General features: G+C 38.6%; 1 long non-coding RNA gene across 1 annotated transcript in view; it reads left to right on the forward strand.

Moving 5' to 3' along the window:
* Nucleotides 1-15,744, forward strand: part of LOC109025645 (uncharacterized) — a 548,608-nt gene that overhangs the window by 320,215 nt on the left and 212,649 nt on the right. The gene's annotated exons all lie outside the window — the stretch shown is intronic.

Consider the following 15,744-nt stretch of genomic DNA (forward strand, 5'->3'; position numbering starts at 1 on the left):
GTGATAAAATTATAAAATTATAATTTCTTCTCTCTTTCATGCGCGTCCGTGTGAAGAGACCACCAAACAAGCTTTGTGTGAGCAATAAAGCTGTTTATTTCACCTGGGTGCAGGTTGGGCTGAGTCCGAAAAGAGAGTCAGCGAAGGGAGATGGATTATCATTAGTTCTTACAGGTTTTGGGATAGGCGGTGAAGTTAAGAGCAATGTTTTGTGGGCAGGGGTGGATCTCACAAAGTACATTCTCAAGGGTGGAGAGAATTACAAAGAACCTTCTTAAGAGTGGGGGAGATTACAAAGTACATTGATCAGTTAGGGTGGGGCAGGAACAAATCACAATGGTGGAATGTCATCAGTTAAGGCTATTTTTACTTCTTTTGTGGATCTTCAGTTACTTTAGGCCATCTGGATGTATATGTGCAAGTCACAGGGGATGCGATGGCTTGGCTTGGGCTCAGAGGCCTGACATTCCTGTCTTCTTATATTAATAAGAAAAATAAAACAAAATAGTGTTGAAGTGTTGGGGTGGTGAAAATTTTTGGTGGATGGTATGGAGAGAGAATGGGCGATGTTTCTCAGGGCTGCTTCAAGCGGGATTAGGGTCAGCCTGGGAACCTAGAGTGGGAGAGATTAAGCTGAAGGGAGATCTTGTGGTAAGGGGTGATATTGTGGGGATGTTAGAAGAAACATTTGTCGTATAGAATGATTGGTGATGGCCTGTATATGGTTTTGAATGAACTGAGAAACTAAACGGAAGATACAAGGTCCGAATAAAAGGAGAAAAATGGGTATTAAAGGACTAAGAATTGGGAGGACCCGGGACATCTGATTAGAGAGTGCCTAAGGAGATTCAGCGAAGTCCTGCCAGCAAAGATTATTTATTTACTTCAAGAGTTAAGAGTGGCAGTTTGGGGATAGCACCAGGAGATATCAGCTGTGATGGCTTGGAGAAACAGTGTAAACCGGCAGTGTAAACAAGAGCAGGGCATGTATGAGTAGTTGAGAACGGTGAATAGGAGTATGACTAGACAGACGATAGTGGGGATGGTAGTGGGGATAGTTGGGGGGTGCACAGTCTAAGTTGGTCTGGTGTCTGGAATGAGACTGGGGCCTAATAAAAGGAGTGTCTATACAGGAGCTTAAATGGGCTGTACCTTGTAGCATTCTGAGGACAGGTCTGACTTCTGAGAAGGGCAAGTGGTAAAAGTATTGTCCAGTCCTTCTTAAGTTGGTGGCTGAGCTTGGTGAGGTGTGTTTTTAAAAGACCTTTAGTCCATTCTACTTTTCTTGAAGACGGAGGATCGTAAGGGATATAAAGGTTTCACTGAATACTAAGAGCCTGAAAAACTGCTTGGCTGATTTGACTAATAAAGGCTCATCTGTTATCAGACTGTATAGAGGTGGGAAGGCTAAACTGAGGAATTATGTCTGACAGAAGGGAAGAAATGACTGCGGTGGCCTTCTCAGACCCCGTAGGAAAGGCCTGTACCTATCCAGTGAAAGTTATCTACCTAGACTAAGAGGTATTTTAGTTATCTGACTCAGGGCATGTTGAGTAAAGCTAATTTGCCAGTCCTGGGTGGGGCAAATCCTCCAGTTTGATGTGTAGGGAAGGGAGGGGGCCTGAATAATCCCTGAGGAGTAGTAGAATAGCAGATGGAACACTGAGAAGTTATTTCCTTGAGGATAGATTTCCACGATGCAAAGGAAATGAGAGGTTCTAAGAGGCGGGCTAGTGGCTTGTACTATAGCATAACCTGCCTTTGCTGGTGTGTGGCGATTAGGCCTGGTGGAACCGCCATCAATAAATCAAGTGTGATCAGGGTGAGGAACAGGAAAGAAGGAAATTTGGGGAAATGCGGTGAATGTCAGGTGGATCAGAGAGATACAGTCATGGGGGTCAGGTGTGGTATCAGGAATAATGTGGGAGGCCGGACTGAAGTCTGGGCCAGGAACAACGGTAATTGTGGGACTTAACAAAGAGTGAGTACAGCTGAAGGAGCCGGGGAGCAGAAAGCATATGCGTCAGGTATGAGGAAGAAAATAGATTTTGGAAGTTATGAGAACTGTAGAGAGTGAGTTGAGCACAGTTTGTGATTTTGAGGGCCTTTAAAAGTATTAAAGCAGCGGCAGCCGCTGCACGCAGACATGAGGGCTGGACTAAAACAGTAAGGTCAAGTTGTTTGGACAGAAAGGCTACAGGGTATTGTCCTGGCTCTTGTGTAAGAATTCTGACTGCGCTAACCATGCCTACGAAGGAAAGGAGTTGTTGTTTTGTAGAAGGTGCTTGGGTTTGAGAGATCAGTCAGACACGATTGGCAGGGAGAGCACGTGTGTTTTTATGAGAATTATGCCAAGATAGGTAACAGATGAGGAAGAAATTTGGGCTTGATTGAAGTAATGGGGGCTGTCTGTGAAGCTTTGCGGCAGGCAGTACAGCCTAGGTAATTTGCTGAGCTTGATGGGTGTCAGGGTCAGTCCAAGTGAAAGCGAAGAGAGGCTGGGATTAAGGGTGCAAAGGAATAGTAAAGAAAGCATGTTTGAGATCTAGAACAGAATAATGGGTTGTAGAGGCAGGTATTGAGGATAGGAGAGTATATGGGTTTAGCACCACGGGGTGGATAGGCAAAACAATTTGGTTGATAAGGCACAGATCCTGAACTAAATTGTAAGGCTTGTCTGGTTTTAGGACTGGTAAAATGGGGGAATTGTAAGGAGAGTTTATAGGTTTTAAAAGGCCATGCTGTAGCAGGCGAGTGATAACAGGCTTTAATCTTTTTAAAGCGTGCTGTGGGATGGGATATTGGCGTTGAGTGGGGTAAGGGTGATTAGGTTTTAATGAGGTGGTAAGGGGTGCATGATCGGTCACCAAGGAGGGAGTAGAGGTATCTTATACTTGTGGGTTAAGGTGGGGGGATACAAGAGGAGGACACAAAGGAGGCTCTTGATTGGGAAGAAGGGCGGCAATGAGATATAGCTGTAGTCCAGGAATAGTCAGGGAAGCAGATAATTTAGTTAACATGTCTCAGCCTAATAAGGGAACTGGGCAGGTGGGGATAACTAAAAAGGAGTGCTTATAAGAGTACTGTCTCAGTTGGCACCAGAGTTAGGGAGTTTTAAGAGGTTTAGAAACCTGGCTGTCAATACCCATAACAGTTATGGAGGCAAGGGAAACAGGCCGTTGAAAAGAAGGTAATGTGGAGTGGGTAGCCTCCGTATTGATTAAGAAGGGGACGGGCTCACCTTCCACTGTGAGAGTTACCTGAAGCTCAGCATCCGTGATGGTCTAGGGGGCTTCCGAAGCGATCGGGCAGCGTCAGTCTTCAGCTGCTAAGCCGAGAAGGAGTCAGTCAGAGAGCCTTGGGCCAGAGTTCCAGGGCCTCTGGGAGTGGCTGCCAGGTGAGTTGAACAGTCCGATTTCCAGTGGGGTCCCGCACAGATGGGACATGGCTTAGGAGGAATCCTGGGCTTCAGGCATTCCTTGGCCTGGTGGTCAGATTTCTGGCACTTGTAGCAAGCTCCTGGGGGAGGAGGTTCTGGAGGAACGCCTGGCTGCTGCGGTTCAGGCGTTTGGAAGTTCTTGTGTGCTGGAGATGTGGCTGGGGTTTGTCTCACAGTGGAGGCAAGGAATTGCAACTTTTTTCTAGTATTGTACACCTTGAAGGCAAGGTTAATTAAATCCTGTTGTGGGGTTTCAGGGCCGGAATTTAATTTTTGGAGTTTTATTTAATGTTGGGAGCAGACTGGGTAATAAAATGTATTTTGAGAATAAGACGGCCTTTTGACCTTTTAGGGTCTAGGGCTGTAAAGTGTCTCAGGGTTGCTGTCAAACGAGTCATGAACTGGGCTGAATTTTTATATTTGATGAAAAAGCCTAAACGCTATCTCATTTGGGATAAAAAAAAAGGAGCATTAACCTTGACTATGCCTTTAGCTCCAGCCACCTTTTTAAGAGTAAATTGCTGGGCAGGTGGGAGAGGGCTAGTCACTGAATAAAACTGTAAGCCGGACCAGGTGTGAGGAGGGGAGGTAATAAAAGGATTATAGGGTGGAGGAGCGGAGGCTGAGGAAGAATTGGGACCTGGCTCAGCCTGGCGAGGAGGGGAGAGGTCAGATGGGTCTGTATAAAAGGAAGATTAGAAAGACCCAGCAACACTTGGGGTTGGGACTGAGGGGACAGGAGGGAGGGAAAGAAGGAAGATTTGGGACGAGTTGCATTGGGCACAGAAACTAGGAAGGGACTGATGCGTAAAAGAATGCCTGGATGTCAGGCACCTCAGACCGTTTGCCTATTTTATGACAAGAATTATTTAGATCTTGTAGGATGGAAAAATTGAAAGTGCCATTTTCTGGCTATTTGGAACTACTGTCGAGTTTGTATTGGGGTCAAGCAGCATTGCAGAAGAAAATAAGTCATTTAAGTTTTAGGTCAGGTGTGAATTGAAGAGGTTTTAAGTTTTTGAGAACACAGGCTAAGGGAGAAGAAGGAGGAATGGAAGGTGGAAGCTTACCCATAGTGAAGGAGGCAAGCCCAGAGAAAAGAGTAGAGACACAGAGAAGGGGTGGGGGGTTCTTGCCCTCCAGAAAAGCAGAGAAGGGGTTGGGGCATGGAAATAAGGGATTGAGGCACAGAGATAAGAGGTCAGGGTGGACTTGCCGCTAAGGGTGAAGGAGAAGGGGTTGAGGGGTACTTGCCCCTGCCCCAGGAAAGCGGGACTTGCCACTAAGGGTGAAGGAGAAGGGGTTGAGGGTTTCTTGCCCCTTCCCCAGGAAAGCGGGACTTGCTGCTAAGGGTGAAGGAGAAGGGGTTGAGGGGTACTTGCCCCTCCCCCAGAAAAGCAGGACTTGCTGCTAAGGGTGAAGGACCAAGGCAGGCGTCCCTGTATGGTGTGACAGCTTTGAAACGTGGGTGAACAATCAGAGAGGCATCCCTGCAATGATTAAACACCAAGGGAAGGCTGCTTTCCCAGTCCATGACTGGCGCCAGAGTTTTGGGTCCACGGATAAGACGTGTCTCCTTTGTCTCTACCAAAGGAATTGAATTGAAATTAAGAGAAGGGAGAGATTGAAGTGTGGCACCAAGATTGAAAGGAGAAAGAGGTTGAGGGATAGTAAGGGAGGTTGGAGAAGAGAGTAAAAAGAGGCCGCTTACCAGATTTGAAATTAGTGAGATGTTTCTTGGGCTGGTTGGTCTGAGGACCTGAGGTCATAGGTGGATCTTTCTCACAGAGCAAAGAACAAGAGGAAGGGATTGATCTCCCAAGGGAGGTCCCCCGATCTGAGTCACGGCACCAAATTTCATGTGCGTCCATGTGAAGAGACCACCAAACAGGCTTTGTGCGAGCAGTAAAGCTGTTTATTTCACCTGGGTGCAGGTGGGCTGAGTCCGAAAAGAGAGTCAGCGAAGGGAGATGGATTATCATTAGTTCTTACAGGTTTTGGGATAGGCGGTGAAGTTAAGAGCAATGTTTTGTGGGCAGGGGTGGATCTCACAAAGTACGTTCTCAAGGGTGGAGAGAATTACAAAGAACCTTCTTAAGAGTGGGGGAGATTACAAAGTACATTGATCAGTTAGGGTGGGGCAGGAACAAATCACAATGGTGGAATGTCATCAGTTAAGGCTATTTTTACTTCTTTTGTGGATCTTCAGTTACTTCAGACCGTCTGGATGTATATGTGCAAGTCACAGGGGATGTGATGGCTTGGCTTGGGCTCAGAGGCCTGACACTCTCAGAATGTTGTAGCTATTTTTCCAACAATTTTTGACTTATAAGTTTTTTATGGAAAAAGACTAAGATTATGCTTTTTTTCTATAAAAATACTCCTATTATTGTTTTCCCTTGTCAGCTTGCCTGTCAACTTTTAAATTCATAATTTTGATATAGTTGTAAATTCATATATGTAGATATGTATACACTTTACATTAAAATTGGGCTTTAAACATGGTGAAATAAGGATTGTGACTTTTATTTCGTTTATGGTAGTTGAAGGTGATGTAAACTATATCTGTAAAGTTCCTTAGTCACCACAGAGAAATCTATCACTAATAAAGATGAAGCTGAGTTTATATTAGGATTGTTAGCAATTTTATTTCAATACAGAATGGGAAATATATGCTAAATAACTAGAAATTTCACATATTATAGCAGTGTGACTAGAGCATATCTGTTTTCTTTTACAAATGACAAAGTTTTTAAAAAAATTAATTTTAATGTTTTAGGTTATTTGTGTTAAAAAAGAGAAAGCAAAATCTTTTAGATATATTTTAATGATTAACTCCACTTCCTGTCTCCTTGATGAATTAATTCAGAACAAATATCCTAGTTTTTTCTCATTTAGACTTGTACTTTTCATTTTAAGCACAGTGACTGGAATTCAGTTTTAAAAGCCCTTTCTTTTATTTCCAGTGCCACTGTCAATCTCTCAACAATTCACTTGACCTTTCTTTTCAATTGGTAATAGCAGTGGAAATAATGACTTTCTCCTGTAATAATAATCATAAGAGAACAAATAATTTTTATAATGACAGTCTACACTTAATGAAGAAATATCCTTTAAAAGAAAGATTATCATTATTATATAATTTTCTTGTGTGTAAGGCAATTGTAAGACCTTACTTTTATTTCTGGTATTTTCAGAGGACTGCTGAATGACCTTAAATATGTTTCCTAAATTCTTTATTTGTCAGACTATGATGGAATCAATGTATGTTTCATGCTTTACATTTTTTTGAGAGAGAATTATGTTTTTAAGATTACTGTTTTCCCCTGCTGTTATTTTATTAATTTTTCCTGGTACTTGATGAGCCTCCATTTCTTCATTCACATGAGAAGTATATACTACTATTTCTTGAGCTACTTTTTCTTTTTCTTTTTTTTTTTTTTTTGAGACAGTCTCACTCTGTTGCCCAGGCTGGAGTGCAGTGGCACCATCTCACTGCAACTTCTGCCTCCCGGGTTCAAGCGATTCTCCCGCCTCAGCCTCCCGAATTACTTTTTCTATACTTGATTCTTTCCTCCTGGAATTACCATGTTAAGTTTGTTAATTCTCTTGAATTTCCTCATAACACCCACTAATTTAATTATTTTCATTTTATTTTTGTAAGAATTCTAGCTTTAAGTCAAATTTTCTACAGTAACTTCTCTGTTGAAGCTGTCACTCATTACATTAAAAAGTTTAACAGGTTTGTATTTTATTTAAGAGAATTTCGTGATCACCAATATTTTCTCTTCCCCAAATTATTAAACTGTGTGCGATTTAGTATTTCTGTGTCTTATTAAGGTCCAACTACTATATATTTAAATTAAATATTCTAAATGTATTTTTTCTCTTTTTCTGATTTTAACTATTGATGATATTGAACCTCTAATGCTATTTCCTTCTTATGAGCCTGTGATTTATTAAATAATTTCTATCATTTATTGTACTTGTAAATAAAAACATATTTACTGGCAAATGGTGTGGATTTTGACTAGAATGTGGGTCACAGTTTCAAGTATCTGTTTCATATAGATTTTTGCTCTAAATAATAAACTTTTTGTCCATTATTAATTTATTTTCTTCCTTCATTCCTTCTTCTTTCATTCTTCTTCATTGATAAATTTGGCTGTAAAAATTTATTTGATAGCAAAATCTAATTTGAATTGACATGAAGATAAAGGACACCCCCCCCACACACACACATTCTACCAAATGAATAAGCATAAACTTCCTGTTTCTGGAATCAATTTAGATAGTTTTAAAAGCCCTTTTTTGTTTATATTAAACTTAATTCTTCTCATTACTGGTTTATTAAGGAACATTCCTTTTCCACATAGTGACTATGCTGCTTCTTTCTGTAAGTCATTGTGTTTTATTAATTTATAAGCCATGAGAATAATGTTGTTAATTTCAGAATTCAGTAGGGATTTCTGAAAAAAACATGAGCTGAAGCACAAGCTGTTATCATTAACATACCCTCTAGAATGATGTTCTTACTAAAAATAATTGACTTCTTATTTTTACAGTAATAGCCTTATTATTTTACTGCAAAGGATGACACCCCCAATAAGAAAAACTTAACTCTTTATCCACATTCCAGGAATTCACTTATTTTAAAATATGAGCAAACTAGTGAAAGAATAAAAGGACAATTATAGACAATATTATTTCTCATGGATAAAAAAATAGGATTGGGTAAATTAACTTTATTAAAATAAGCTTTTCTAATGATAAGAATATTAAATAGGATATATTCCATTTCAAAAATACTTTCAGAATTGTAATAAATAGCAAGAGAAAATTTACATATCATATACAATTTTCCAATTTATTAACTTGATTACATTATAGCAAATTGATAGCATAGGATTAAATTATAATTTAAAATATTTATTCAACTTTCAGCCTATGTGTTTTCATATTATTTTAGAAAAATAAATTACAATATATAGATACATGAGTTTGAGGTCCTGTCTAATATATATAAATCTCAAGAGTTGTAACAACCTCCCACCTACTTTCTTCCTTTTTTTTAAATTGATAATTTTAAGTCTAAATGTTATTTGTTCGCAAAATATTATTTGAACTGATATGTGGATGTAGGGGATATGTGACCTTCACTGATGTTAGTTGGAATGAATTTATATATTTATCTGCAAAAGTATAATTGATGGCTTTAATTACAGCATGCTGTCCCAAACCATTCACGGCATTGTTGGTGATACACAGCTTATGTGCTCCTTACTATTATGTACTGTGAGTTTAGCTATTTAATGTTTCCTCCATGCATGCGAGAGTTTAAATTGTTATAACATCATAATTTGATAATTGTGATGGAGAATTACATGGTGTCAAGAAGTTATGCTAATAGAATAGACTTAGGAATTCAAAGATAATTTATCTAAAGCCTAAAAGATAGGAATTAGCTCGGCAAATCACTTGAGTGGAATTTGGGAAGATTATGTAAAAAACAGTTTTGAGGCCAAGTGCTGGGGTTCACGCCTGTAATCCCAACACTTTGGGAGGCTGAGGCGGGCATATCATTTAAGCCCAGTAGTTCAAGACGAGGCTGGACAACATGGTAAAACCTCTTTACAAAAAAATACAAAAAATTCGCTACTCACGGTGGTGCACTCCTGTACTCCCAGCTACTCAGGAGGCTAAGTGGGAGGATCACCTGAGCCCAGGAAGTGGAGTCTTCAGTGAGCTGTGATCACACCACTGCACTCCAGCCTGGGTGATGGAGTGAGACCCTGTCTCAAGAAATAATAATAGTAGTTTTTAAAAAGGAGTTTTGAATGATGAGTATAGCATGTGTCACAGTCCTGTAGCTTAAGAAAACAGAGTGAGTTCAAGAGTTACAGGAAGATAAGTATGCCCATATTGATGATCATGAAGGTGAACAGGGTATAAATTGAGGCTGGCAAAAAGGGTAGGCTGAATATACAAGAATTGCTATATTATGAAGTTATTGTTATTGTAAGATCAATAGGAGGCCTTTGGGATGTTAACAAAGTTGAATTTGGCTGATTTTGGAATTAGGATTTTGCATGGCAGCTAGTGGGAAGTGCAGTAGCTAGATCAGTTAGAAGACTGTATAAATAGTTTAGAAACACAAGCTGCAGTCTTAGATAATCTAAGACTGGGATGGAAATGGTGGATACTGAAAATAGTAAACAGATTCAAGAGAGATTCAAGATATGTGTTTAAGAGAGGAGATATCAATTAAAAAAAGTTTATTTCTTGAATGAGTAGAACCCTATTTGCAGATGGGAAATTGGAGCAGGTTTGGCTAAGAGGGAGGAATTGTGACTTCCATTTTAGACATGTTGAGTTTCAGATTCCTTTGTAACAGCCAAGTGGAGATTTTAATATAACAATTGAATATATGAGTCTAAAGCTTAAGTGAAACTGCTACGCTAAAGATGTAAATTTGTGAATTATCTATTTATATGTGGCCATTAAAGCTATCGATATAAATAAATATACCTAGGAAGCCAGAGAGTTGAAAAAGAATAGGGCCTATGGTTAAGTACAACACTTCTTAAGAAGTTGAATTCTCAAAGTAAAAAGAGAAGAACCAAAAATATAAAGTGAAAAATAAGGAACATACTGAGTCATGATATTCAAAAAAAAAAATATTTTCAAGAAGGGAAGCCATAAGGAAAGTTTCTAGAAGCCAAATAATGTGTTGAAATATGTACTTTGTGTTTATGAAATTAAGGTCTTTGACAGAAAAGATCATCTGAATAGTTAACAATTGTCTATCATGGATAATGACTGATCAGACACTAATTATAAAACTAAAACTAGACACTAGAAAACCCCTGGTATGGCAAGCCCAACATAAAGTCAGTGAAGATAATGAAAAGGAGAAGAGGTGTTGTCTGATAAATTATTTATTTATTTATTTTTTATGTTTTGAGATGGAGTCTTGCTCTATCGCCCGGGCTGCAGTGCAGTGGCAGTGATCTCGCCTCACTGCAACCTCCACCACCCGGGTTCAAGCGATTCTCCTGCCTCAGCCCCCTGAGTAGCTGGGACTATAGGCACGTGCCACCACGTCTGGCTAATTTTTTTGTATTTTTAGTAGAGACAGGATTTCACCGTGTTAGCCAGGATGGTCTCAATCTCCTGACCTCGTGATCCACCCACCTTGGCCTCCCAAAGTGCTGGGATTACAGGCCTGAGCCACTGCACCCGGCCAAATATTTTTACATAGTATACTGAGAGAAATAAATATGTAACTGGGTGAAAATAAACAGTGAAATGGAGTTGTTTTGTTTAAATAAGAATATGTTTTATAATCAATATGACTTATGGGGAGACATGGGGGGAAAATAAGCAATAAATTGCACACAGTGGCTCATGCCTGTAATCCCAGGACTTTGGGAGGTCAAGACAGGCGGATCAACTGAAGTCTGGAGTTTGAGATCAGCCTGGCCAACATGGCAAAACCCCATCTCTACTAAAAATACAAAAATTAGCTGGGCGTGCTTGCACACACCTGTAATCCTAGCTACTTGTGAGACTGAGACAGGAGAATCTATTGAACCCGGAAGGTGGAGGTTGCAGTGCCATTGCACTCCAGTCTGGGCAACAAGAGCAAAACTCTGTCTCCAAAAAAAAAAAAAAAAAAAGAATAAACAATAAAAAAAGAATAAATTGACCATTGTGCATAAAAACAGAGTAAGTTAACAAGTGTACCCATTTGATTACCAAGCTTTGACATTTTGATTATGGATTTGAAGTTGAACCAATTTGTCATGCTTGTGCATTTCTATAAAAGTATGATGCATGTCTCAGTCTCTTTGGATGTATCCATGAAGAAATGGAATAATTGAGTTTATCCGTGGACGGAGGGTAATGAAGCAATAGAGAGTAATGGAATTTAGTGTCGTGTTAAAAGATCATCCTTTGTCGTGAACCCAAGCATTGTGAATCAAAGTAAATGAAAGGCAAATATTCCAGGACAGGAAAAATGACTGTTGTCAACATACCTAAGCAGCAACATTGATTTGATGGCTGTATGCTGGCTTCTTAGTACGTTTTCAATCAGCTGTAGATCAATAAGAAAGAGTATGGTTCATCCAAAACCTGTATCAAAAATACATCTAAATTGATATTATTGCATCACACCCTCCCTTGGCAAAATTTTACTGAGCAAAAATGATATAAAAATGAAAAGGGACTATTTGTTTTTAGAATAAAGCAGAGTTTTTAATTTGCAGCTATAAATTTGAGGAGCTGGTTGTTGAAAAGAACATCTCTCATGCTCTGTAAATCAACCTATAATTTTGTAGTAAATTTTTCATTTCAAATATTATATATTATTTAGCTTGAAGATTCACTTGTTCCATGAAGTTTTCTCTAAACATCATAAGTTAATTGTTCAAATAAGTCTAGATAAAGGATGGATAATATCATTGCCTTCAGTTATTTTACACAATGACTGAATTAGTCCATGAGGGTTTCTTTTTCTCTTTACCTCTTACCACTTCTACCAGAAAATGAAGAATCTGCATTTTCTCTTCCCATTATATAAAGTGAATGCTTTCAGAGCTTAGTTGAAAAAAGATTTAAGCCAGGTCCAAAAATTTAAAAAAATGAAATTTTACATAAGGAAAATATATTTTTATAATTCTTATTTTTAATTTTTGTGGGTACACAGTTGATGTTTATATTTGCAGGGTATATGAGATACTTTGGTACAGGCATACAATGTGTAATAAACAAATTAGGGTAAATGAGGTATCCATCACCTCAAGCATTTATCCTTTGTGTTACAAACAATCCAATGATGCTCTTTCAGTTATTTTAAAATGTACAATTGAATTATTATTGACTATAATCACCCTATTTTGTTATCAAATACTAGATCTTATTTATCCTATTTTTTATACCCATTAACTATCCCACCTTTTATACCCCCACACTCCCTACTACTCTCCCCAGCCTCTGGTAACCATCATTCTACTCTCTAACTTCATGAGTTCAATTGTTTTAATGTTTAGCTTCCATAAATAATCGAGACCATGTGAAGTTTGTCTTTCTTTACCTGGCTTGTTTTACTTAACATAATGACCTCTTCTTCCTTCCATGTTGTTGCAAATGACAGTATCTTCTTCTGTTTTATGGCTGAATTTTCTTTATCCATTCATCTGTTGATGATCACTTACGTTGCTTCCAAATCTTGGCTGCTGTGAATAGTGTTGCAATAAACATGTGAGGGTAGATATCTCTTCAACATACTGATTTCCTTTCTTTTGGGTATACATCTAGCAGTGGGATTGCTGGATGATATAGTAGTTCTGTTTTTAGTTTTTTTGAGGAACCAACCTCCAAACTGTTTTTTCTAGTGTTTGTACTAATTTCCATTCCCACCAACAGTGCACAACTGTTCCCTTATCTCCTATTTCAATAGGAATTTCATTAAATCTGTGGATTGCTTTGGGTAGTATAGACAATTTAACAATATTGATTCTTTTATTCAATGAACATAGAATATCTTTCCTTTTATATGTGTCTTCTTCAAATTCCTTCATCAGTGATTTACACTTTTTATTGTAGAGATCTTTCACTTCGCAGGTTAAGTTAATTTCTAGGAATTTAATCATGTTTGTGACTATCACATTTTTTATTTCTTTTTCAGGTTGTTCACTGTTGACATATAGAAATGCTACTGATGGTCAGGCATGGTGATTCATGCCTGTAATCCCAGCACTTTGGGAAGCCGAGGCAGGCAGATCACTTGAGGTTAGGATTTTGAGACCAGCCTGGCCAACATGGTGAAACCACATCTCAACTAAAAATACAAGTATTAGCCAGGCATGGTGGCACGCCCTGTAGTCCCAGCTACTTGGGAGGCTGAAGCAGGAGAATCGCTTGAACCTGGGAGGCGGAGGTTGCAGTGAGCCAAGATCGCTTCACTGCACTGCAGCCTGGGTGACAGAGTGAAACTCCATCTCTAAACAAACAAACAAACAAACAAACAAACAAAAATGCTACTGATTTCTGTATGTGGATTTTGCATCTTGCAACTTTATTGAATTTGTTTCTCTTTTCTAATAGGTTTTTGGTGGAGTCTTTAGGTTTTTCCAAATGTGAGATTATATCATCTGAAAACAAGGATAATTTGATTTCTTCTTTTCCAGTTTGGATGCCCTTTCTTTCTTTTTCTTGCCTCACTGCTTTACCCAGGTCTTCCAGTATTATGTAAAATAACAGTGGTGAAAGTTGGCATCTGTCATGTTCCAGGTCTTAGAGAAAAGGCCTTTTATTTTTCACCATACAGTATGATACTGTCAGTCTCTAGTGTATGGCTTTTATTATATTGAGATATACTCCTTCCATGCTCAGTGTGATGGTTAATACTGAGTGTCAAGTTGATTGTATTGAAGGATGCAAAGTATTTTTCTTGGGTGTGTCTGTGAGGGTGTTGCCAAAGGAGATTAATATTTGAGTCAGTGGACTGGGAGAGGCTGACCCTCAATCTGGGTGGGCACCATCTAATCAGCTGCCAGCACAACTAGAATAAAGCAGGCAGGAGATGATGGAACAGCAGACTTGCTGAGTCTTCCAGTCTTCTCCTTTCTCCCGTACTGGATGCTTTCTGCCCTCTGACATTGGACTCTAAGTTGTTCAGCTTTTGGACTCGTGGAATCACACCAGTGGTTTACCAAGGGCTTGCAGGCCTTCAGTCACAGACTGAAGACTGCACTGTCAGTTTCCCTATTTTTGAGGTTTTGGGACTCGAACTAGCTTCCTTGCTCCTCAGCTGGCAGACAGCCTAGTGCAGGGCTTCATCTTGTGATAGTGTGAATCAATACTCCTTAAAACTTCAATTTATGTATACATCTATCCTATTAGTTATGTCCCTGTGGAAAGCCCTGACTATTACACCCAGTTTTTTTAGGTTTTTATTTTTTTGATCGTGAAAGGATATTCAATTTTCTCAAATGCTTTTTAGCATCAATTGAAATGACCCTAAGGTTCTTGTCCTTCATTCTGTTTATATGATGTATCACATTGATTGATTTGCATATGTTGAACCACTCTTGCATCCCTGGGATACATCCCACTTCATCATGATGATCTTTTTAATGTATTGGTGAATTTGGATTGCTGGTATATTGTCGAGAATTTTTGTGTCAATATTCATTGGGTATATTGGCCTGTAGTTTTTCTTATTTGAATGTGTCTCTATCCGGTTTTAGTATTAGGGTAGTATTACTGGCCTCATAGAATGAGTTTGGAAGTATTCCTTCCTCCCCTATTTTTTGGACTAGTTTGTGTAGGATTAGTGTTAGTTTTTTTAAATGCTTCAGAAAATTCAGCAATGAAGGCATTGGATTACTTTTTTACTGGGAGACATTTTATTTCAGCTTCAATCTTATTACTTGTTATTGATTTGTTTAGGTTTTAGATTTCTTCATCATTCAATTTTGGTAGGTTGTATGTATCTAGAAATTTATCCATTTCTTCTAAATTATCCAGTTTATTTGCATGTATTTGTGCATAATAGCTACTAACGATTCTTTGAATTTCTGAAGTTACCAGTTGTAATTTCTCCTTTTTCATCTCCGATTTTATTTATTTGGATCTTTTCTTTTATTGTTAGTGTGGCTAAAGGTTTGTCAATTTTGTTTATTTTTTCTAAAATTGATATTTTTTCCATTAATCTTCTGTATCTTTTTGTTATAATATTCTATTTTCTTCACTTTAGTTCAATTTCATTTATTTCTACTCGATCTTTATTATGTCTTTTCCTCTATCAACTTTGGGTTTGGTTTGCTGTTGCTTTTCTAGTTCATTATGACGTATTATTACGTTGCTTAGTTGAAGGTTTTTTTTTTTTTCATTTTTTATGTAGGCATTTATACCTATAAGCTTCCTTCTTAGTATTGCTTTCCCTGTGTCCCAGAGGTTTTGGTATGCTGTGTTTCCATTACTGTTTGCTTCAATACATTTTTAAATTTTCTTCTTATTCTCTTCAGTGACCCACTTGTCATTCAGGAGCATATTGTTTATTTTTCATTTATTTGTATAGTTTCCAAAATTCTACTTGTTATTGATTTTTAGTGTTATTCCATTGTGGCTAGAGAAGATACTTGATAATATTTCAACATTTTTATGCTTTAAGACTTGCATTGTTGGACGCGGCGCGGGAACTCAGCCCAGTCAGCGGTCCCAATTGGCTGCTCTCTCTCAGATACAGTTCCCCTTCCTCCCTCCAGGGGGCGCCATGGAACGCAGGGCCCTCCCTG

This window comes from Gorilla gorilla, chromosome 12, assembly GCF_029281585.2.
Source record: "Gorilla gorilla gorilla isolate KB3781 chromosome 12, NHGRI_mGorGor1-v2.1_pri, whole genome shotgun sequence".
Lineage (NCBI taxonomy): Eukaryota > Metazoa > Chordata > Mammalia > Primates > Hominidae > Gorilla > Gorilla gorilla.